Source organism: Narcine bancroftii, chromosome 8 (genome assembly GCF_036971445.1).
Source record: "Narcine bancroftii isolate sNarBan1 chromosome 8, sNarBan1.hap1, whole genome shotgun sequence".
NCBI classification, from domain to species: Eukaryota; Metazoa; Chordata; class Chondrichthyes; order Torpediniformes; family Narcinidae; genus Narcine; species Narcine bancroftii.
This window is the reverse complement of record NC_091476.1, coordinates 9,179,107-9,205,220: the sequence shown is the minus strand read 5'-3', so window position 1 is coordinate 9,205,220 and position 26,114 is coordinate 9,179,107. Positions and strand designations below refer to the sequence as shown.

Genomic DNA, 26,114 nt, shown 5'->3' with positions numbered 1-26,114 from the left:
AATGATTAAAAAAATAGATTAAGTGGCAAGAAAATTTAGGTTTTGGCAAAAAAAATATCTAACCAAAACATTCGAAATCCCAAATCAAGAATAAAGGAAGTTCATTTCATTTTTATTCCTTAAAATAGAAAAATAAATGATTAATTGAGATGAGAAGATCATGAGGGAAAATATAAATGTGGTTCTGCAGTCAAATTATCAATATAACCCAATCACTGTCAATTAACTTATCTTTGTGTAAAGTTACACCTAAAAGTCTTAAGGCTGCTGTCTAGGTTGTCCTGTTTATCCTGAAGCTTCCCTATAATCTTCTGGATTGAACTCGAGGGAACAGCGTTATGGTTTGGTACTTTTACCACTAAACTCAGCAAAAGAATCACACTATCAGTTTTAATCATGGCCAACAATGTCTCTGACATTTAAAGTTAACATTTGCAAATGTGTAATCCAATCTTTTCAGATTTTAAGTATTGTAAGACATTTTTTAAATGTAAAAATTAAAATTGAAAGCTTGTTTTGATTTTAACTGTTCTCTCTGTCTACCCTTTTCCATTCTACTCTCTGTACAAACTCTTACTGGTTCAGATTCTGTCCAGTACGGATCTTCAGTCTGATTGGTTAAAAAGAAACACAGTTCCTCTAAGAAAGCAGTGTATTTAACTTTATTTTTAAAACATTCCAAGTTTACCAAAGTGTGTTGGCAATTATAAGCGTAATGAATGAATGAGCTGTTTGTTCAAGGCGCATTACAACATCTGGGCTATTAATACTCCTTTTATTTAGCTGCTAAGGAATGTGATATTTTGACACTTACCGTTTGGTAAGTTTAAATGGTTTCATTTTTGTTTCCAGGTTTAGAATGCAGAGATAATGTTTGATCTGTTACTGTGGAATAAGATGTATTTATAAGCTGAGATGGAATTTCTCATGGATAAGATGTACATGCTTACTGTTAACCTTCAAAAATTATCCAAGTACAGGTACATATTTGTTTACTCCCAAAGTAAATGCCAGGCTGATTTGCCATGTTACAAATAAAATTAAATGCTGTCTCAAGGGGGGTACAGAGTAAGACCCGCCAATGAAATACGAAAAAACATTGACAGCCAGAAAAAATGGCATCATCCCTGAAATTCAGAAACATTTAAACATTATTAACAATTGGTATTTAAAAAAAAATAATTATTTTAAAAAATCAAAAACTAAAATCACCACTAAAATGCTATTATTAAAAATATTTAACTTTACTAATGCAAAACAAACCTTTAGAGGAAACAAAACTTAATAGCACTTATATATAGAACTGTCAGAAAGTTCATGCAGAGTCTTGTCTCTATTAATTTGCCTCCTAGAATCCCAATTTCATGTTACGGTGACAGAAAGATTATGCAGTGGAGTTGGAAATAGCGTAAAATAAACACCATTGTGACACCAAGTGGAAAATACTGGAACTGTATTTTCTCCAGTGAAATTTGTAGAACGGAGGCTCCTATTTTTCTTTCTTCTTAGGCAGTCCTTTGGCATCAGATGTGACTTGCTCCCTCTTCCATTCTGTTGGTGCTCAGGTGAGCACAGGCTCTGCCACAAATGGAGCTGGAGCTGTGGGAGAGAGCGGGAGGGTGGGTCACTTGTCAGGTGGTGTGCTCCTTCCATTATCAGCTTTTGTGTGCTCCCAGGGATGTTTTCAACGTCATCCCGAATATTCCTTCTTTTTGAGCAGTCATGAGCCAAGAACTCCCACGTGTCAATGAAGATATTACTCTTTGTCAAGTCCCTGGATCTTTTTCTCTATCCACCTGGTGATTTCTTTCAGTGATGGAGCTTGGAAATACCATGCCTGTTTCTGATCGGAGTGAACTGGGAGCCTCCTAGCTATTGGCCTTGAAGAGAAGGGCCATTCACTCATTGGCCAGACAAACTAGTTTAGAGTTATCCCTAGTTTTTTTTTACCTGCTTTACCTTTTTAGAGGCATCCCACTATACTTCCTCTAGCTTTTCTGCTGTCTCCTCTTTATTTCTGATCTGAAAAATTAGCTCTGTTTCTCTTTCTTAGAAAGAAGGAAAAGAAACCTTCTGAATATTTCCAAGATTTTTAATTTAGATTTGCAACATTGGAAGTTTGTTTTAGTTTTGACTTATGGGTAAATAATATTATCTTCTCTCTTCCATGGAGGAGCCTGTATATATTTCCTCGTAAGTTCTCATCGAAATCTGAGAAAATGCATTCAAAGGGCCTTCAATGTTCATTGCCTCCATATAATTGCCATTATCTCTCTTGCTGAATGTGGAGGACATCATTGAACACTTTGACACAATTCAACTTTCTGATTTTCCTTGAACCAATCTCTCAGACTACATTGAAATTCATCCCAAGACCCTTTGAAATTAGACACAATTTTTCCCTCTCCTGTAGGGTTTCCCAGAATGCTTATTAAATAAAAATACAACTGAGGCACATTCAGTGTTTTGTGATTAAATGTTTTAAGACCATTGACTGAGTAAGTACCACGTCTAACCACGAGAGGGCATGGTCTATATTACTTCACATCAGCACACATGAAATATGCACCTGACTGACTATTACCCAGTCATCTCCTGCATAGTTAACTTATGAATGTTGCAATCTCTTGTAAATAGGCATTCTATGCCAATCAGCTTCCCAGAAATCTGCTTTAAACGAATTTGCATTCTTAAAAAACTAAATGTGATGTCCAGTAATTCTGTCTTATGGTTGCTGAATTTTTACAGCCAAAAAAAAATTACAGCTCAGCCTTCAACACCATCACCCCCTCAGTACAGGTCAGAAAGCTTCAAAACCTCGGCATCTGCTCCTCCCTCTCCAACTGGATCCTTGACTTTCTCATCCGAAGACCACCGTCAGTATGAATTGGAAACAACGTCTCCTCCTCACTGACAATCAACCCAGGCACTTGTGTGCTTAGCCCACTGCTCTACTCACTATACACCCATGACTGTGTGCCTAGGGACAATTCAAATGCCATCTTAAATTTGAGATGGCACCACGGTTAGTGGCAGAATCTCAGACGGTATTCAGGAAGCGTAGAGGAGTGATATAGATCAGCTCATTGAGTGGTGTCACAACAACAATCTTACACTCAATGTTAGCAAAACTAAGGGATTGATTATGGACTTCAGGAAGGGGAAACCAGGAGAACACAATCAAGTTCTTATTAAGGGGTCAGTCATGGAGAGGGGAAGGAACTTCAAATTCCTGGGTGTCAACATCTCAAAGAACTATCATGTTGATGCAATCATGACGAAGGCTCACCAATGGCTATATTTTGTTGGAAGTTTGAGGAGATTTGTATGTCATCAAAGACCTTTGCAAACTTCTACAGGTGTACAGTGGAGAGCATCCTGACTGGTTGCAGCACTGTCTGGTATGAAGGAGCCAATGCACAGGACAGGAAAAGGCTACAGAGGATTGTAAACTCAGCCGGCACCATCATAGGGTTTGGTCTTCACTCCATTAAGGATATCTTTAAGAGGAGGTGTCTCAAGAAGGCAGCAAGGACCCTCACCACCCACTGCTAACATCAGGAGGATGGTACAAGAGCCTGAAGACACACACTCAACACTACAAAAGCAGCTTCTTCCCCTCCACCATCAGATTTCTGAATAGGCAATGAACTCATGAACTCTACCTCACTTTTTTTCCCACTATTTATCTATTGTGAAATTGCAATTTTTAGCAATTTTGAACCCACAATGCACAATCCTACTGCTGCAGAATAACAAATTTCATGACACATGTTCTTGACAATGAACCTGATTTTGATTCTGCTTCAAAGATTACATCGATGAATCAAATCAAGCAAAATGAAAACAGACTGCAAAACTGATGGGTCAAATGCATGCAATGTGACCTGAAGCAATTGCTCAAAGCTGGGGAGAAGATCCGTGTACCTGAAAAGATTCTGGCGAAGGAAATTAAGCATCGAAGACCATTTTGCCGGCATTATTAAAAAAGCATGTTCTTACAACCATTATACCTTAGAATACAAGAGACTGTCTGCGAGAAGCCAGGTTTGAAACAAGCACCGAAAGTTGGAAATATATGGATGCCACAAAGAGAAAAGTACTGGATAATATAATCTGCCTTTTAAAACTGAAGCCATTAACTAAATACATATATTTAAAATAAGGAAAAATATTAAAAGTAGTCAAGACAAAACTATCATAACATCTCCTAGCAATCCTCTACCTGAATGATGATAAAGAATTGGCCGTTCTGTAAAAGGATTATTGTTATGGTGTTTTTGCAGAAGGAACTCCCAAAAAAGACATTTGAGATTGGCTTGCATGGTCGATTCATTGGAGCTTTAGATTTGAAGTGAGATCTGATTAGATCTAATTGGGGCAGTAAGGTTATTGTAGTGGGTAGTGCAATGTTATTCCAGCGACAGCGGCCCAGGTTTGTATCAGCACTGTCTTTAAGGAGTATCTTCTTCCCATGTCTGGGTGGGATTCCTCCAGGTGCTCTGGTTTCCTCCCATCCTTCAAAATGTATGGGGATTGTAGGTAAATCGGGTATATTTAGGTGGCATGAGCTCATGGGGCCAGAAGGTCCTGTTACCATGCGTTAATTTTTTTTCTTTTTAAATTAGGCCTACAGCACGGTAACAGGCCATTTCGGCCCTACAAGTCCGTGCCGCCTAATTAATCTACACCCCCCGGTACATTTCGAACAGTGAGAGGAAGCCAGAGGTCTTGGGGAAAACCCACACAGACACGGGGAAAAAGTACTGTTTTGAATCACTGGCATCATAAAGGCTTTGTGCCAACCGGGCCACCCCACTACGCCAATTCCACATACCAACCATTCTGCATGTCTAAATTTAAATGTAAAAATTTAATTAAAGAGATATAGTATGTGTTTTCCACCATGCTTCATAGCTATTTTGATAAAGGGTCCCAACCCGAAATGAACACTGACTGACCATTTCTTTCCTTGGATTCTGCTTATGACCCTAGGAACTGGCAGTCCTGTGAAATAATGTTGTAAGTCTTTGGCTTAGCTTCGCGGACAAAGATTTATGGAGGGGGTAAAAGTCCACGTCAGCTGCAGGCTCGTTTGTGGCTGACAAGTCCGATGCGGGACAGGCAGACACGGTTGCAGCGGCTGCAGGGGAAAATTGGTTGGTTGGGGTTGGGTGTTGGGTTTTTCCTCCTTTGCCTTTTGTCAGTGAGGTGGGCTCTGCGGTCTTCTTCAAAGGAGGTTGCTGCCCGCCAAACTGTGAGGCGCCAAGATGCACGGTTTGAGGCGATATCAGCCCACTGGCAGAGGTCAATGTGGCAGGCACCAAGAGATTTCTTTAGGCAGTCCTTGTACCTTTTCTTTGGTGCACCTCTGTCACGGTGGCCAGTGGAGAGCTCGCCATATAACACGATCTTGGGAAGGCGATGGTCCTCCATTCTGGAGACGTGAACCATCCAGCGCAGCTGGATCTTCAGCAGCGTGGACTCGATGCTGTCGACCTCTGCCATCTCGAGTACTTCGACGTTAGGGATGAAAGCGCTCCAATGGATGTTGAGGATGGAGCGGAGACAACGCTGGTGGAAGCGTTCTAGGAGCTGTAGGTGATGCCGGTAGAGGACCCATGATTCGGAGCCGAACAGGAGTGTGGGTATGACAACGGCTCTGTATACGCTTATCTTTGTGAGGTTTTTCAGTTGGTTGTTTTTCCAGACTCTTTTGTGTAGTCTTTCAAAGGCACTATTTGCCTTGGCGAGTCTGTTGTCTATCTCATTGTCGATCCTTGCATCTGATGAAATGGTGCAGCCGAGATAGGTAAACTGGTTGACCGTTTTAAGTTTTGTGTGCCCGATGGAGATGTGGGGGGGCTGGTAGCCATGGTGGGGAGCTGGCTGATGGAGGACCTCAGTTTTCTTCAGGCTGACTTCCAGGCCAAACATTTTGGCAGTTTCCGCAAAGCAGGACGTCAAGCGCTGAAGAGCTGGCTCTGAATGGGCAACTAAAGCGGCATCGTCTGCAAAGAGTAGTTCACGGACAAGTTTCTCTTATGTCTTGGTGTGAGCTTGCAGGCGCCTCAGATTGAAGAGACTGCCATCCGTGCGGTACCGGATGTAAACAGCGTCTTCATTGTTGGGATCTTTCATGGCTTGGTTCAGCATCATGCTGAAGAAGATTGAAAAGAGGGTTGGTGCGAGAACACAGCCTTGCTTTACGCCATTGTTAATGGAGAAGAGTTCAGAGAGCTCATTGCTGTATCTGACCCGACGTTGTTGGTTTTCGTGCAGTTGGATAATCATGTTGAGGAACTTTGGGGGACATCCGATGCGCTCTAGTATTTGCCAAAGCCCTTTCCTGCTCACGGTGTCGAAGGCTTTGGTGAGGTCAACAAAGGTGATGTAGAGTCCTTTGTTTTGTTCTCTGCACTTTTTTTGGAGCTGTCTGAGGGCAAAGACCATGTCAGTAGTTCCTCTGTTTGCGCGAAAGCCGCACTGTGATTCTGGGAGAATATTCTCGGCGACACTAGGTATTATTCTATTTAGTAGAATCCTAGCGAAGATTTTGCCTGCAATGGAGAGCAACGTGATTCCCCTGTAGTTTGAGCAGTCTGATTTCTTGCCTTTGTTTTTGTACAGGGTGATGATGGTGGCATCACGAAGATCCTGAGGCAGTTTTCCTTGGTCCCAACAAAGCTTGAAAAACTCATGCAGTTTGGCATGCAGAGTTTTGCCGCCAGCCTTCCAGACCTCTGGAGGGATTCCATCCATACCTGCTGCTTTGCCACTTTTCAGTTGTTTGATTGCCTTATATGTCTCATCCAGGGTGAGGACCTCATCCAGCTCTAGCCTTAGGGGCTGTTGAGGGAGCTGGAGCAGGGCGGAATCTTGGACTGAGCGGTTGGCACTGAAAAGAGATTGGAAGTGTTCTGACCATCGGTTGAGGATGGAGATCTTGTCGCTGAGGAGGACTTTGCCGTCTGAGCTGCGCAGCGGGCTTTGGACTTGGGGTGAGGGGCTGTACACAGCCTTTAGAGCCTCGTAGAAACCCCTGAAGTCGCCAATGTCCGCGCTGAGCTGGGTTCGTTTGGCGAGGCTAGTCCACCACTCATTTTGGATTCCTGCAGTCAGACGAAGCGAGAGGAGACTTCCAGGCAAACCTCAAAGTAAAGCTTGACGATGCAACCCGCCTCACGGACCCGTCCCCTGAAACCCTCTGGGATCAGTTGAAGACTACCATACTGCAATCCACTGAAGAGGTACTGGGCTTCTCCTCCAGGAAAAACAAGGACTGGTTTGACGAAAACAGCCAGGAAATCCAGGAGCTGCTGGCAAAGAAGCGAGCTGCCCACCAGGCTCACCTTACAAAGCCATCCTGTCCGGAGAAGAAACAAGCCTTCCGTCGCGCATGCAGCCATCTTCTGCGCAATGTTGTAAGTGAAGACACATTAATTATATATTGGCACAAACAATTTCTGTACATTTTGGAAATACTGATTAAAACAGTAATATCAAAATGTAGTAATGAAAATGTTAAAATGTGTTTCTTCCTGAATAATTAAGCATGTGGCTATCAGTGCACAGAACCTCACATACCTGCAAAAATACATGTACAGAATCCCACTGTGATTTAGAGAGTTCATTCAATTCTGCCAGTTCTCCATTCTTTTCAGTGGCAGTGTAAAGTAGAAACAGCACTGTTTTGAGCAGAGTTGTAATTTATCCTACAACGGAAAGTCTTTTAAAAGTTTTCATGTTCTCTAAATATCAGGGATATGTCATATAAACATTCCTGTGAGTGCATTTCCAAAATATTTAATGATGGACTAAAGCTATTTTACAAAGGATGAACTGTATATCTGCACTATATTTCTATCATATTCAGCCAGAGACAAAAAGGATCTTTGACAAAACCAGTTCTGGTCAAGCTTGACACACATTGTTCTTCCGAGTCAGTAGCAGGGTACATTTTGTACACAAAATACTCACACATTCCAAATACTCAGGATACTATCCATAAAACAGCTTCTGCAGTTCATTTAAAACTTTCTTAGTTACAATTGATCCATGACTTTACTCTCCAGGTTCCTGTGTCATTCCACCAGTTTGGATCTTTCTACAAAATATCTCCAAAGGCAGCTAGAATGATAAGGGGTCATCAAAGTAAATAATACTATAGTACTGAACAATTCCTCCTTGATTGTTGAAGGGATGATTCAGATTTAAGATTTTTATTGTCAGAGAATATACATGGACATCACAAACAACCTTGAAATTCCTCTTTCTGTAGATGAAGCAAAATTACACTTAGTGGCAGTGCAAAAAAATACACGACTCAACATACCATGTAAAAACAAATAAAGAAATGTAAATAAACTGACTGTGCTATAGAAAGAGAGAGAAAAAAAATCAATAAATTGCACAAGTAAGAATTTGTGGTTGAGGAGTCTGATGGTGGAGGGGTAGCAGCTGTTGCAAAACCTCATGGTCTGAGTCTTGTGGCACCTCTACCTCTTTCCTGACAACATCAGCTTGTGCTGGGTGGTGTGGATCCTTGATGATTGCTGCTGCTCTCAGATGGTAGCGTTCCCTGTAGATGTTCTTGATAGTGCAGAGGGTATTTACCTGTGATGTCCTGCGCTTTTGCAGAGTTTATACTCAGGGGTATTGGTGTCCCCATAGCAGACCATGTTGCAGCCTGTCAGCACACTTTCCACCAAAACTATTTAGAAATTTGATGTGAGACATGATAAGGATACAATCTGTCCTGGATTTCTGTGCACAACAACTGATCGAAATATTGACTGTTGAATCCAATCAAAGGTAAAGTTGTGAAAAATTGCTGTCAAGTCGTATCCAGAGGAAAATACCAGGGAGCCACAGCAATCTCTGAAACTATGTCAAGTAAATCTCAGAGCAGTAGGTTTCATTAGAAATAGCTGGATTACTTCAAATTTAGATTTTTTTAAAACTGTACTAAAAGTGGAAAGCCTACTAATCATCACCAAACACAGGGATATTTAAAGAAATGTTTTGGTCAGATAATTTTATGAACTCTGCTACAGAATTGGTACAGTTGATCCTGGTAGAAAAAAATGGCAAAGCTCTCAGCAATTGCCTTATTAGTATGTAAAACTGACATCATGAACGGTAGTTCCATCATATGTACAGTTAAATCGATTAAGCCAGAATTTATTGGTGATATCCTGTTCCCACACAGTATGTGCTGTTATAATCTTCAAGATGGAATCATTTAGCTATGTTGAGAAATTCAATTTATGGCACTCAGAATTCTCACTGCAAGGAGCTATGATAAACTCAAGCATTAGTAGGTTTTAAACAACATGCCAACTCATAATTACTGGTGAACAAACTGTTCACCCCTGAAATATTCATCTTTCAGGTGTGAAATACCTTTGAGTTAAAAGAATATTTTAATGAAATAGTTCACTTTAAAACCCTTAGTTTTTTGTATTTTTTTATTAACCTCCAGCATCTGTTACAATCTTTGTTTTCTTTACAAAGAATTATATTTCCTGAATTTTGCTTCCTACTTTATTCCCTGTGAAAATTCTTCAAATGACCAGCTATTTCAGACGAAGTTTACACTTTAAACCCCATTCCGCCTTGTGAAGTGGTTTACCTGAGGTCAGCTGTGCTGCCTCCTCTAGTGGCAAAGTTAATGTGAAGGAGTCTTGTTTATACATGTCCAGGTGTTAAAATAAATAATATTACAAACATTTACAAATCTTAGTTAATGCAAACCTCCAAGTTTCACAGATTCTCCATTTGTTAATTTTCAATCAGTCAATGCAAAAAATACTTTGTGGAGTTTGATTGTGGAGCAAACTTTCCGGGGGGGGGGGGGTTTCACTAAATTCTCAACTCTTACGGGGTCCAGTAGGTTGATATGAGTCTTAACTAGATTCTATAAAGAACATGTTGTCATCATTGTAGCAGATATAGAAGCAATGTTCCACCAGGTGAAAATACTAAATGAAAACCGTGACTTGTTACAATTCATTTAGTGGCCCGATGGAGACTACAGTTAGAACATGATGGAATACAGAATGACATAGCATCTATTTGGAGCGACTTCATCACCAAGTTGTGTGAATTTTGCCCTTGGGAAGTGTACTGAGGACAATAAGCTATAAGCACCATCAGGAATAACTTTAATGTGAATGACTATCTCCCTTCGGCACCTACAGTTAAAGAAGCCATAACTCTTTATCATGAGTTAAGAGCAATCTGCAACAAAGGAGGTTTTTAGTCAGCAAATGGACAAGTATCAATCGCCAGGTCTAGGCTGCCATACCTGAAAGAGGGTGAAAGAAATTAAGAATTTGGACTTCGACCATGACAACCTTCCTGTTAAGAGGGTGTTAAATGTACAATAGTAACTTTTTTAAGTTCAAAATAATTTTGAAGATTCTCTTTCTTCTTTTCTTTGGCTTGGCTTCGTGGATGAAGATTTATGGAGGGATAATGTCCACGTCAGCTGCAGGCTCGTTTGTGGCTGACAAATCCGATGCGGGACAGGCAGACACGGTTGCAGCGGTTGCAAGGGAAAATTGGTGGGTTGGGGTTGGGTGTTGGGTTTTTCCTCCTTTTTCTTTTGTCAGTGAGGTGGGCTCTGTGGTCTTCTTCAAAGGAGGTTGCTGCCCGCCGAACTGTGAGGTGCCAAGATGCACGGTTTGAGGCAAGATCAGCCCACTGGCGGTGGTCAATGTGGCAGGCACCAAGAGATTTCTTTAGGCTGTCCTTGTTCCTCTTCTTTGGTGCACCTCTGTCACGGTGGCCAGTGGAGAGCTCGCCATATAACACGATCTTGGGAAGGCGATGGTCCTCCATTCTGGAGACGTGACCTACCCAGCGCAGTTGGATCTTCAGCAAGATTGGTTGGTGATAAAATATCAGAATCCATTGTACAAAAATGGACATGTTGGATGAGGGTCTTCGTATGCTGGAAATCTTCAAGATTGACAGATTCTTCAGACCCACAAATTTCAAAACTGTAACATCTGCTCAATTGCATCATTTTGTACTTGAAGATGGTTACAGAACAGTTAGTTATCTATTTTTACCACATGTTAACAAAGATCAGGTACATTGTGGATTTTCAATGGGAAAAGCCAGAGTGGCTCCATTGAAACCAGTCACTATCCCATGAATGGAATTGACGGCTGCTACCACAGCGGGCAGGATCGACACCATGTTGAAAAAAGTGTGGCAGATGAAATTAACAGGCTCCATATTTTGGACTATTAGCACCTCGGTGCTCAAATACATTAACAATAAAACCACAAACTTTCAAACTTTTGTGGTGAACAGAATCACTGAAATTGATAAAGTCTCTCATTCAACAGTGGAGATATATTAACAATCCTGCCGATCTGGCTTCCCAAGGTTTGAAAGTCAAATCTTTTCTGAAGAATGAAATGTGGGAGTCAGAGCCTCGATTTCTTCTACAGCCTCAAAAAGAGTGGCCTCAAAATCTTTATCAATTAAAAGAATTTTTACCAGAAGACTCTGAAATCAAAAGAGAAGACCCTGAAATCAGGAGTAAAACTGCAAAAGCTGTTCAGATAATGTCTGAACAAATGGATTCAGTGACCCATTGAATTGTTTGAAAATGACAAGGTGGGAAAGGGGAGTGAATGTCATGGAACATTCAGTGCCTTGAAATTTCTGGTTGATGGGGAAAATTGTTGATTCCATCCAGGACAAAAAAAAGTCTTGTACCTCAAGCTCAGATTAAGACTAATACTGTCTTTCTGTAAAGGCCAATTACCAAAATCTGTCTTTCACAAGAACCAGAAAGCTTTGATAATTGACTTTCACTTTCTTTTGAATATTTAACCAATATATTACTGTTTGATTTTTTGCTCTGTAATGGTCATTATTATTTATTAGATATAATAATTAGGGGCCGGTATTGTAAGGGTTAAAATGACTCGCAGGCATATTCTGCAAGAATCCAGCAGAGAGGGTGGACATTCTGTGAGTGTCTCCTAGTAAGACCCACCTTCAAGGTTGTGGCTGGCTTTTTGTGTATTTAAAATAAACAATCAGTTTATTGATTTTTCAGTTTAAATTTTTCTTTGTTCTGTGAAGATGGAAAGAATGGAGATGGTCCGAATACCTTTTTTGACTGTTTTAATCATCATTTTAAGCATTGTTTATAAGAAAGTAGTAGTAATGTAGTAACTGATGAGGTTTAATAAACTGTGGAAAACTCAACTGCAACTTTAGTATGGACTTTTTTTGAATGAGTCCTAAATAACGACACTCTAGTCTTTCCAAAAGATTATAAAGGAAGATGGTCACAAAAACAGTTCCTCCTCATCTCTGTCCTAAATTTATTACCCTGAATCTTGAGGCTATGTCCCCTAGTTCTGATCTCCCCCACCAATATAAACAACTTACATACCATTATCTTCTCAATGCCTTTCATAATTTTATGTTTCTGTAAGATTCCCTCTCATTTTTCTAAATTCCAGTGAGTACAACCCCAGATGACTCAGTCTCTCCTCATAGGCCAACCACTCATCCCTGGAATCAACCTGGTGAATCTCCTCTGCACCACCTCTAAATCCAGTACATCCTTCATCAAGTAAGGAGACCAGAACTGCAGTCAGTCCTCCAGATGCAGCCTCTCCAGGACCTTGTATGGTTGCAGCAGAACCTCCCTGCTCAAATTCAATCCCTCTGGCAATAAAGGCCAACATTCCATCTCCCTTTTTGATAGCCTGCAAACCAACCTTTTGCGATTCATGCACAAGGACTCCCAAGTCCTGCACGACAGCCTGCTGCAATTGCTTTCCATTTACATAATAATCTGATCTTCCATTTTTCCTTTCAAAATGGATAACCCCACATTTTCCAACTGCCAGACCCTCGCCCACTGATATATTACTGATTAATCATTCAGCAGCTGCATTTGAGAATGTATTGCATTTCTTGATAAGTCGGTGGTGGAGTTTCTCAATGAGACGATCAGAGGCCAGTGGTATAATTGCTATGTTATGCTATTTGACAGTCAATTCACTCACCTTACCAAATCACATCAGATCCTTGCTTTTCAACCGGTGGTGATCCATGGCCTTGACCTTGATTGCTACATGACCTGTTGTACTTGTGGTTTTCCCCTCTACAAGTACAGAATGTCCATCTTGTCCCCTTCCTCTCATACAGTCTCTGGAAAACCCAGTACGTACTCTTCATTAGCCACTTCACAAAACAGTTCAGCCCATTGTTCAAAGGATTTACGCCTTTTCATGCAACATCCAGCACCTTTCCTTTGAACTGTGTGGCTTCCTTTTGAGTAGAAAAACATCGATTACCTGCTGAAAACCCAGACAGTGAGCAATGCATGATTTAATCTACTGATTGCAATGGAATGAATTGATGCTGCTTTTTGCCTATTTTAAGCCAGTTTAATTGCACTTTAAAATGTAATGCTAACAGCAAATGTTCCTTTTGACTTTCTAATCCTTTGAATTATAGATGGTTGTGTGGAAAACGGTGAAGAGAGATCCTCACTTGCCTCAACTTACCCTTGTAGTGTAGGTAAATTGTGTAAGAAGTTCAGATGTAGTTGAAGAATGGGCAATAGATAGGATGAAACTATTTTAGCAATCCTCCATGTCTCCTGCTTCCAGAACTGTAGTGACTCGAAACATGCAACAGAATGAAAGCCCACACTAACTTTGCACTCTTCAATTATAAGATGTACACTATTTGTAAGATTCTCCTTTGACTTTAGACTATTTAACAATCCTATTCAACTGTTCATCATTTAATCCTGTTTTCTGACACATAATTCTGAAGAAAACTTCTTCAGTCCATTCTAACATTTCATTACTTTAATCTACTTTTGTAATGCTCCATCTTCCGGTTTGGATATTATGACCATTTTATAAAGTAGTGTAGCAACTGGGTCGCAGTGCGAAATGAAGAATGAGAAAATGATCAGACATAGTCTGGGTAAAAGTAATTCACTCAAACAGTCACGAGCAGCTTTTTAAAACCCCGCGTGTTCCAAATGATGTTGTCGCATTGCGACGTCATGACTTCCTTCAGAAACTCCCGAGCTGGTTCAATTAAGCTGATATGTAGCTTTTATTTTTTTGTTACACTAAATTTAAGCAGCAATTCTGTACTAATATTTTTAAATTTTAAATTTAGGGATACACCACTGTAATCACCTTCCAGGACCATGAGCACATACCACCCAAATTCACCTGTGTGCCCAGTAACCTACTAACCTGTACCTCTTTTGAAAGTAGGAAGAAACCACAGCACCCGGAGGAATCCCATGCAGTCATGGGGAGAATGTACAAACACCTTGCAGATAGTGGCGGATTTTTTGGTCCAGTTTGCAGGTGTTGTAATAGCATTGTGCTAACAGCTACACATCTGTGCCACCTTGATCTAAATCAATTGGAGTTTCTAACCACACTGAACCCATGGCATTTCTGCATAGAAATTGACAAACATCTTTGAATTGTCGTTCGAAAACTTGGTAGTACTTCTTTTCCAATTATAGCAGTCACCGGATCCAGATTTCATTTTGTTGCTGATTCATTCACCTATTTTTCCTCTTGATCTTTGAAATATATTTTGGTGCTCCATTTACTTTCAGTAATAGTCATTTTTTAAGTGCTTTGTCCACATTTATATAACTACAAAATGCTTCCATTATGATGATTTTCAAATGTTTCCTTGCATGTTTCAAATTCTTGAAAATCCTTAAAGATGCTTGTTGAAATAATTTATCTTTTTTCTTTCTAAAATACTGTCACAATAGAAGATAGCCTATGGCAAACCATCTATAACTGGAAAATGGTGAGATTCAGGAAAGGGGGGGGGGGAAGAAAAAGTCACTGTATATGTGTGAAAAAGAAATAGTGTATATCATGGCTAATGTGATTTATGGTGTGAAAAATAAAAAATTTTAAAAAATTAAAAAGAAAAGATGATTTCTATTGTTTTGGAGACCTGTTGTGGACCATGAGCCAAATGGGATGGAGTCTCCTTTGCCTTGTGAGTCCTAAAAAGCTTTAACTCAGAATCAGAATTTATTGTCACAAAAAATCACGAAATCCGTTGTCTTGCGGCATCACTTATATCAGCCACTGTACAAAATTAAAAGTCTAAGAAAAAGTCAAAAAAAAAAAGAAAATGGTGAGATTCCAAGATAATGATTAATAAATGTTATCTTAAGTCTATCAGCCAAAGATGTGTACACACACACACACACACACACACACACACACACACACACACACACACACACACAACAAATTGACTAGTCTTTCGCTGACAGCTAGTTGCTGTTCTCTTGACAACCCACCATTCGGAATTCTTCATCCATCTCCCACTGCCAAATCCTACATGGAAATTCATTGCATGCTAAAGTGGAAAAGTTAAAATAATACCACGAGGACAAAAGAGTAGAGTGAATTGTTTAAATGCGCTTCATTTGCTTGACAATTTTGCTGAGGTCTCTGATGGCAGAAGTTCACCTGTCTGGCAGTGCTTGCCAATCACGATTCAAAGCATGGACTTCACAAAAGTACTGCTTAATCTAACCACGTAGGTTTTGTGCATATATTACATTACTATGCGCAATGATGAAGAAATCAGTTTATTCCCTGCTGTAATTAGAGGTGATACGATGCAGACAACTCGACCCCTACATTTGTTGGCAGAGCTTTCTTTCAGATAACTTCAATGTCAATTCAGAAGACCAAGAATTCAATGATGCTCTCTTTCCAACACTTCACTGGACTCGAATCCTCACTCTTTGTTGAACCTCATTCTGCTTTAATAGTTTCCATTGATTTCTCTATTAGTTTTCTTGGCCAGCTCAACAATATGGATCTTTATATAAAACAATTGTAATTATCTCTACTGGGAAATTATTTTTATTTTATCCATGATAAAGAAGAAACAATAAATTTCAGTGTATGTTCCCAACAAGGGAGTTACTTACTAGTCAAAATATTCACATTTGGAAACAGAGATCAAAGTCAGTAATGCATATGTGCAGTCCATCACTGATAGACTCTTTATAACATTTTACAAATTGTAAATATCAATAATCTTCTTTATCTTGAACCAAAGATGGTCCAGTTTCTAAATGGTTAATCATTGTATGGACTGAGATGGGGCAAATTCAACAACATAGGTTCAGAAATGGATGGAAAACTAAGATTAATACAAAATGTGTAAGACGCCCAGTAATTAGGGCAAGGGAGAGCTTTGCTGTGAATTGCAAATTGCCACAAATTGTTGGACAATTTGTGATGCGTTTGCATTAGGCTCAGAGTTTGCCATCAATTTGCCTGATGTTTCACTAAATTGCTGCATTTGCATTGTTAAAACAGATTGAGCTCCCTGCAGGGATCTAGGACTAGTGTTCAACAACACAAGGAGCTTTTTTTTCAGAAATAGCATTTATGTTTCTGCGATGCCACTCACAGAGGCCCACAAAGAAACCATTCCAATCACCCAGGCAACCAGTAAATTGCTTACAAAAATTTTGTAAAATTTGAAAGTTGACATTTTCCGTCCATTTCTTTCCTTGCCTTTCCACTCTCCTAATCGAATATTTATTTTCTTCCCCATGTTTCTTTCAAGGCCTAATATGGTCTTGTTTCATATTCCCTCATTTCATGAATGCAATGATAAAGGAGATATTGGATTGGTCCAGTTATTGAATCATCCCAGTTGCCCTTAAAGCATCATTAACAGATTGCACCACCAGCAATGTCCAATACAAAATATTTTCAAGTTAAACATCAAGACAAATATCCAATTGGCAGGCCTTGTCAGTAGATGCCCTGCTCCAAAAAGTATTCTGGCTTATATTGCTGACCCAAAGCTTTTAGATCTTGGCTTGGTCCTCACACCAACCCAACAAGTAAAGGTTTTGGGCATCTGCTGGACAATGATAATAAGAGTGAGTTTGTTGGCATATACATTGCACAATGTACCTATACCTCGAGATTCTTACTTGCTGCAGCCGAACAGATGCTTTGTAAAATAAAAAAGACAATAATATACATTAAATTAAAAAGAACTAATAAATACAAAAGATAGATAAATATTCACAGCTGCCATAGTGCAAGAAGAAAGATTTTGTGGAATCAAAATAGTTTATGATTAATGTAAAAAGAGGATCAAGAGTCTGATAGCTGCTGTCAAGAAATTGCTCTTGATCCTAGAGGTGCTGGTCTTCATGCCTTCTTTCCAAAGGTAGCAGTGAGAAGTGGGTGTGACCAGGGTGATTGGGGTCCTTAATGATGTTACCCAATATCTTTAAACAGTGTCTCACAGGAATGTCTTCGCTGGATGGGGGGTCAGAGCCTGCGGTGGACCTGGCTACGTTTTCCACCTTCTGCAGCTTTCTGCATTTCTGGGCACTCGAATTCCCAAACCAGGCTGTGATGCAATCAGTCAGTTTATTTTCCACAGTGCACTTGATAGGTTATCTAATGATATGCCAAATGTTCTCAGACTTCTTAGAAAATGGAGGCATTGGTGTACTTTCTTCACGATTGCTTCGGTAGAAATCTTCTGATATGTGGAATTCCAGGAACTTGAAGGTTCTAACCCATACCACCTTTGCCCCATCAATCAGTTGTGTGATCTCTTGGCCTCTCCTTCCTAAAATCAACAATAAACTCTTCAATTTATGGATAAACCACTTAGCCCCCGAATTCCAGGTGACACTGAGAACAATATTGATGTTCTGAAACCACCCAACTAGATTCTCAATCTCCATCCTGTATTTTGACCTCATTTTCAGTCATTTGACCAATTTATAAATTGTTTTGAAGCCAGACTAAGTTATACAGTCATGAGTATACTGGGAATAGATCAGGCAACTAAGTATGCAGCCTTAAGACGCATCTGTGTTGGTGTTCAGCGAGGAGGATGTAAAGCTGACAATCTGCACCAACTGTGGCCTGATGAGGATCCAGTTGCAGAGGGATGAACACTGCAAGGTGCAAACTATAGTAAAGGCGGTATACTTCGGATCTTGGACAGTTTCTTTAGGCATCCTCACTTTGCTCTTGCCATCACTCTGATACAGGTTAATCTTAGTCTCATCTGTCCACAAGACCTTTTTCCAGTATTCTGTAGGCTCTTATAAATACTTCTTGACTAACTATAATCTGGCCATCCTTTCTATGGCCAACTAGTGGTTTGCACCTTGCAGTGTAGCCCCTGTATTTCTGTCCATGAAGTCTTATGCAGACAGTAGCCATTGACATATCCACACCTGCCTCCTGAAGAGTATTTCTTACCTGTTGGACACCATTCAGGGTCCCAAACAGTCCTTCCAAGTGAAGCAACATTTCACTTGTGAATCTGCACGGGTCATCTACTGCATCTGGTGCTCCCATTGTGTTCTCCTCTACATCAGAGAGACTGGACACAGACTGGGAGATCGCTTTGTTGAGCACCTCGGCTCTGTCCACTGCAATAGCGTGGATCTCCCAGTGGTCACCCATTTCAATTCCCCATCCCATTCCCTTGCGGAACTATTGATCCAAGGTCTCGTGCACTGCCAGACTGTGACCACCCACAAATTGGAGGAACAACACCTTATCATCCAACTGGGCACCTTCCAACTGAATAAAGTTAGTATTGACTCCTCTGGCTTTCATTAAACCCCCACCTTCTTCCCTCGTCCCTTCCTCCAGCTCAGTATCTCGTTTTTCCCTGTCTCCTTTCACACAGACATGATAAATTCTTACCTCTCCCCTTATCATATCTAATTAACACCTTTTGTTGGTCTGGATTCCTCCCCCAGCCAGGCACTGTCTGAGTCCTGAGATTTTCTGGGATATTTTGTTTCTGGATTATTCTGCTTATTCCTTGAAGAAGGGCTCAGTCCCAAATATGTCTTTGCTTTTTATGAATGCTGAAAAGACTGGTTGAGTTACTCCAGCATTATGGTGTGTTTTTACTGAACAGTGTCTATTCACATCAAGCAGAACAAATCCAATCCAGCTAATTCCCATGCAATCAACTCTTAATTATCACTAAACTGATGGATGATGTTATGGATAAACCACTTAGCCCCCAAATTCCAGAGGTGAGGTGACAGTGACTACCTTTACCATCTAAGCAGTATTTAACAGAATACTGCATCAAGGAGCCACAGAAAAACTAAACTCAATGTTTGGAACCATTCATTGTACAGAGAGAGCTGGATGTGGCTGTTAATCAATCAATGCTGATGCTGGATTGTAGGATTTACTCAAAGCAGTGTCCAGAACCAAATAACTTGAGGAATCTTACAAGGAATAGACTGAAAGAGGCATTGAATATGGGGAAAGATATTCATTTTAACACAATTAACACGTCCTATTAATGTTATAGGTAAGTCTTCCCACTGATTTAAATCATGCTTAATTTTAGACAACAAAGGTAAATAGTTCAATTCATATAAATGATTATAATTACTATTTATTATAATACCAAAATATTTAATCTGATCAGACCACTAAAATTTTGCAATATGACCTACAAACCGAATAATCCACATCAGCCACAGGCATAATTTCACTCTCATCCGTTCATTTTATGTCCCGATACTTCACCAAACTGCCCCAACCTATCATGTAGACTCCCCAAAGATTTCAAAGGTCATGTTAAATATATCAAAATGTCATCTGCAAACATATTTATTTTATATTCATCAGCTTTCACCTTAATACCCTTAATATTACTATCTTGTTTAATTGACTGAGCTAAAGGTTCAATAACCAATGCAAATAAAGCAAGTGACAAAGGACAGCCCTGTCTAGTCGATCTAGATAATACAAAAGAAGATAACCTGTCCATTTGTCACAACTCTAGCCATAGGATTTTTATATGAAGCTTTAATCCAACCAGTAAAAAGAGGCCCAATAATGAACTTCTCCAAAACTTTAAACAAAAAAACTCTACTCCACTCTATCGAAGGCCTTTTCTGCATCAAGAGCAGTACCAAATGTCTTCACCTGCTTCATTAACGATGTTTATTCTAAGGAAAGAAATTATACTTATTTATTTAAGTATAAATGAATGCATCAAGTTCAATTTCATTGACTGCTGTTCACCAAATGAAACAGTCCATGCCTGCATGCAGCAAGAACAAGGCCATATCCAAACATTGTCCAATAAGTAGAGCCATGATTTTTTTTTTAGACAAAGGTTACTTTCATTAAGAGAGAGCCCAAACACCCTGATATTCAAAAGCACAACAATTCCAAGATCCCCCTCCAGCAATACCCAGGGATCAACAATTCAGATCAATCCCAATAAATGTTGTGGTGACTAAAACAGGTCAGTGTCTGGGCATCTGTTGGAAGTGGTCCCTTGTCATGTTGAGAAGAGTATCAGGCTTAGTGGATTCGCAGAGAGACACAAGTGTTACAATTACACGTAACTTTTATTAACATGTGGGAAACAAACAGGAGAATGTTAAACAGTACTCAACCACTATTTAACTTAAACAACGATATAGACATTCACCTCGGACTTCAGTTGGACTCCGACAATGGTAAACCTATACTTGACACTCTAAAAACGGGGACTCATACACATACACCGTGTTACCTGACCAATGGGGTTGCGGCTCTCTGCGAGTACCGACGTATCACAGTACTAACGTCTCTGCTTCAGTGTAGTGCATACCTTACCCGTGACACTTCCAGCGATGTCCACAGTAGCGACCTGGCATAGAATGATGTCCAGGGCTTGGACATGAAGAATGTGCTGTGAGTTGGTGTTACATACAGTGCTAATCTGTGTTTCTAGCCAATAATGACCCAGGGTGATTTAAATTCGCCGATGGCAAGGTGTACACTAATGGTTTGCTGGAGTTCAATCTTTATCAACAGGTGATATGACTTCCCAATAAGTTTCAGACAGGGTGGGGGGGGGGGGGAGAAAGCACGTGACCATCCACAATACACACATTCCAGACAGGCACGTAGGTCACGTTTCCTCCATACACACATCACTTTCTGATGTTCTCAATCTTTTCCATCATCTATGAAACCTTGCTCAAATATCAACCACCTGCCTGCAGGAGTTCAACTCCAATAACATTTAAAAAGTTCAACTCCACCCAGAGCAAAGCAGCCAGCTCAATTAGCATCCCATCCACTACCATATATATTGATTTAGAACCATAGAACCTTTCAACATAGAAAACAGGCCCTTTGGCCCATCTAGTCTGTGCCAAACTATTTTTCTGCCTAGTCCCCCACTGATCTGCACACAGTCCATAGCCCTCCATACCCTGCCATCCGTGTACCTGCCAATTTAAAAAATAATATGTTAAAATTGAGCCTGTATTCACCACTTCAGCTGGCAGCTCATTCCACACTCCCACTGCCCTCTATGCAAAAAAGTCCCCCCCCTAGTGTACCCCCTAAACTTTTTCCCTTTCACTCTTAACCCAAGGTTTGTATCTTATCTCACCTCAGATGTCCTCAGCAGTGATGCAGCATATCTGCGGTGTTTACCATTCACAAATTAAACTTAGTTGCTCATCTGTTCAATGCCAAGAATGTCTCCTAAACTTGTGATTCTATCACTAAAGTTAAGGGAAGTAGGAACACCTTCCCCACCTGGAAATATATTGGTGCTTCTTCACTCTCTGTCAGCCTCAATCTGGTACTCTTTATCTGAGAAACATTGTGAGATACCTTCACCTGAAAAATTGCAATGGTTCAAGAAGATGGACCACCACCATCTTCTCAAGAGCAAATAGGAATGGGAAATAAATATTGGTCTTGAAACACCTCAAAAATTAGACACAAACTCTGTTATTTTAGCCACCTACTGTCCAAAAGCAATCCAATTTATGAGACAGCTTTCCCAATTTTGGGGAAATTTCCAGGAAGACTTGATTGGGTTGAGTAAGAAGGGTATTTTTTTCCCCATGTTATTTTGTGCCTAAGTTGATGCTCAATGGGCTGTCCCGATTTTGAGCGTTCTTGATATGTTAGCAGAAGCTTGTAAGCAGATTGTTCAATTCTGTTTCGTATGTAGAACAGATAATTTCCCTCTCTTGGTGGCTATATATGAAATGCATAGCTGTTTCCATCCTGATGGTATGAAAATCACCATTAAAAGACACTATCTCTGAATTCCTATTTAATTTATTCTCAAAATTTAAATTCCACAGCTGCCTTGGATGGATTTGAACTCATGATTCTGCACCTTATGCCAGACCTCCAGATCACAAATGTATGGTCCTCCCAAATCTCTGTTCGATTAGAAATCGAATTTCTAAGAAGTAGCAACAGTTCTACCCCATGCTCCTGTTCAGTGCAATGTGCATATGTTCTATTCCTGACGGTGGAGTTTACAGAATTAAACTCTACCTCAGCATGCTTGTGTATTTTGCACTTGATAGGGCTCTGAGATGATGGATAGAAACATCTACATTCTCCTCCTATTAAAATAGTGAAATTTGCACAGAATACCTCCACTCTTTAAAAAAGCAACTGTGTTCCAGGTTACACTTTCAGTCCAATTGGTGCAAATACAAATCACCAACAGATGTCTGTTAGGAGGGAAACTCATACTGTTTGACGTGAACTTTAAAGTTAAGTCGGGATCTGGCATTGAGGTGCACTTCTACTTTCCTGTTTACACATCAACACAAAAATGGCAGTGCGCTGTAACCGCAGTCGACACTAAAACTTGAATCTCAAAGGAATGGCAAAAGGAACAGTGGTTACTTCAGTGAAACCTACATATCCGCAGCAGTTCAATTACTTTTTGGCAAAGCTTCTGCTTCAGTCATCAAATTGCACTAGTTCCACTGGTAAGTAATTTTCCAACATTTTCCTTCAATTTCCCCATGTTGGTTCGATGGCTTTGCATTGAAAATACTTCATTAGCTGTGAACTGCTTCAGGATGTCCTGAGATTGGGTAGAAGCCTTCATAAGCTATTTATTTCATTGCTGTAAGGATTCTTTCCCTTTTTACAGTTTGGTTGCATTTTTTAATCTTTACGGTGTGTGTGTGTGTGTGTGTGTATACATATATCAGCGTGTCAGTATCATGAAAATAGTCTGTAAATTTTTTAATTACTTTCCATATTCAATTAACCATGGTATTTAGGACATGGCACCCATTCACACTGAGAGCAACAATAAAACTCCAATTACAGCAAAAAGGATTGCACACAATTGGTTAGAAAACAATGAAAGGCCATTACCCTGAACTTTTTCACATCTAAACAGGTTACCCTGATCTATTGAATATTTCTGAAGTTTTTGTCTTTAATTTCAGATTTCCAATGTGAAAACACAATCAACACAATTACATTTTGTGGAGGACCTGATAGCAAGGCTGTGTTCTCGCACCAACCCTCTTTTCAATCTTCTTCAGCATGATGCTGAACCAAGCCATGAAAGACCCCAACAATGAAGACGCTGTTTACATCCGGTACCGCACGGATGGCAGTCTCTTCAATCTGAGGCGCCTGCAAGCTCACACCAAGACACAAGAGAAACTTGTCCGTGAACTACTCTTTGCAGATGATGCCGCTTTAGTTGCCCATTCAGAGCCAGCTCTTCAGCACTTGACGTCCTGCTTTGCGGAAACTGCCAAAATGTTTGGCCTGGAAGTCAGCCTGAAGAAAACTGAGGTCCTCCATCAGCCAGCTCCCCACCATGACTACCAGCCCCCCCACATCTCCATCGGGCACACAAAACTCAAAACGGTCAACCAGTTTACCTATCTCGGCTGCACCATTTCATCAGATGCAAGGATCGACAATGAGATAGACAACAGACTCGCCAAGGCAAATAGCGCCTTTGGAAGACTACACAAAAGAGTCTGGAAAAACAACCAACTGAAAAACCTCACAAAGATAAGCGTATACAGAGCCGTTGTCATACCCACACTCCTGTTCGGCTCCGAATCATGGGTCCTCTACCGGCACCACCTACGGCTCCTAGAACGCTTCCACCAGCGTTGTCTCCGCTCCATCCTCAACATCCATTGGAGCGCACACACCCCTAACGTCGAGGTACTCGAGATGGCAGAGGTCGACAGCATCGAGTCCACGCTGCTGAAGATCCAGCTGCGCTGGATTGGTCACGTCTCCAGAATGGAGGACCATCGCCTTCCCAAGATCGTATTATATGGCGAGCTCTCCACTGGCCACCGTGACAGAGGTGCACCAAAGAAAAGGTACAAGGACTGCCTAAAGAAATCTCTTGGTGCCTGCCACATTGACCACCGCCAGTGGGCTGATAACGCCTCAAACCGTGCATCTTGGCGCCTCACAGTTTGGCGGGCAGCAGCCTCCTTTGAAGAAGACCGCAGAGCCCACCTCACTGACAAAAGGCAAAGGAGGAAAAACCCAACACCCAACCCCAACCAACCAATTTTCCCTTGCAACCGCTGCAATCGTGTCTGCCTGTCCCGCATCGGACTGGTCAGCCACAAACGAGCCTACAGCTGACGTGGACTTTTTACCCCCTCCATAAATCTTCGTCCGCGAAGCCAAGCCAAAGAAGAGATAGGTAGAGAGAAAATAACATGCCAAATCTCAAGAAAGTAAGGTTAAAAGGTTCTGGATCGTACATTGTTGCCATGTTAGATTCCAGCATTCCAATCCCTTTCAGGTACCATTATATTGCATGTGTCTTTCAAATTAAATGTCCATCCCCTTAACATTACTCATGCACTGAAGCTTTCTTCCATCTCTTCATTACCCCTTGATTTGCTTATTCCAATGCACCCTGGTTGACTTCTCTCATTCTGCTCTTTGTAAGATGGAGATTATCCATAATACAGCTGTTTTTGGTTGACTCAGACCATCTCATTCACCCATTATCAATACTAACCATGAACTTCTGATGACATGTCAACTCCATTTTCAAATTTTTATATTTTCCTTTCCTGTCCCTTTCTAGTTGTTTCTCTCTCCAGTCCTGTAACCTTTGAGTGTTCCATACTGATTTCTCTTCCTTTATTCTGAAGAGAACTGAGTAGTGCTGTAACAGAGTTACAAACCAAAACTTGGCCAAGTGGTGCATCAACAACAACCTTGCACTCAATGTCACCAAAACCAAGGAGCTGATGGCTGACTTCAGGAAAGGAAAGCCAGAGGTTACAATTCCAGTGATCATTGGGGGATCAGAGGTGGAGAGGGTGAGAAAATTGAAGTTCTTGGGAGTCACTATCGTGAAGGATCTTTTCTGGACTCAACACATTAATGGCATCATGAAGAAAGCACATCAGCGCCTCTTCTTCCTCAGGGGTTTGCAGAGGTTTGGCGTGACATCAAAAACCCTGGCAAATTTCGACAGATGTGTGATGGAAAGTGCACTGACTGGCTGATCCATGGTCTGCAAAAGATAGTGGGACACAGCCCAGGACATCACAGGCAAAACCCTCCCCCTATCGAGAACAGATACAGGGTACACTACTGTTGGAGAGCAGCAGCCATCATCAGGGATCCACACCACTCAGCACACAATTTGTTCTCACTGCTGCCATCAGGAAAAAGGTATAGATGCCACAAGACATACACCACCAAGTTCAGGAACAGCTGCTACCCCTCCATCAGACTCCTCAATGACAAACTCAATCAGAAACTCCTTTATTCATTTTTTTTAATGTTTTCTTTATTGCACAGTTTGTTTATATTTCTTTATTTGTTTATTGTGTTCAGTTTTTTTTTCACCACCAATTCTGGAAAAAGAATCTCAGGGTGGTATGTGATGTCATGTATGTACTCTGACAGTAAATCGGAATTCTGAAATCTGACTTTACTTTTGTTTGTCGAGACTTGGATTTTGGATCTTCATGACCTTTTTTCTGGTTTATTTTTCAAAAGTATGTTATTCACAATATATACAGTAAATACCATTGAGACATGTCTTCATCTATATTCATTCTTCCCCTCAATTCAATACATTCTCTTAGAATGCATCAACCCGACTTAGGTTTTCTTCTTAAACAATACAACCATGAAGCATTTGACAAGCTGATAAACAGGGCCCAGCTCCTCAAACAGTGGCCACCTGCTCAAAGTCCATAGTTCCCCATTAATAAATAATATTGGAATCACTGGTATCAACCC

At 40.6% G+C, this 26,114-nt stretch overlaps 1 long non-coding RNA gene across 2 annotated transcripts in view; it reads right to left on the bottom strand.

The window, feature by feature from the left end:
* Positions 1 to 26,114, bottom strand: part of LOC138740340 (uncharacterized) — a 317,539-nt gene that overhangs the window by 7,276 nt on the left and 284,149 nt on the right. The window contains exon 6 of one of the 2 annotated variants that reach the window (XR_011342846.1): positions 641 to 1,599. The exons of the other annotated variant lie outside the window; for it this stretch is intronic. This is a non-coding gene — a long non-coding RNA (uncharacterized lncRNA). Of the gene's footprint in view, positions 1 to 640; positions 1,600 to 26,114 lie in introns of those variants that run through there. 2 annotated transcript variants of the gene reach the window in all.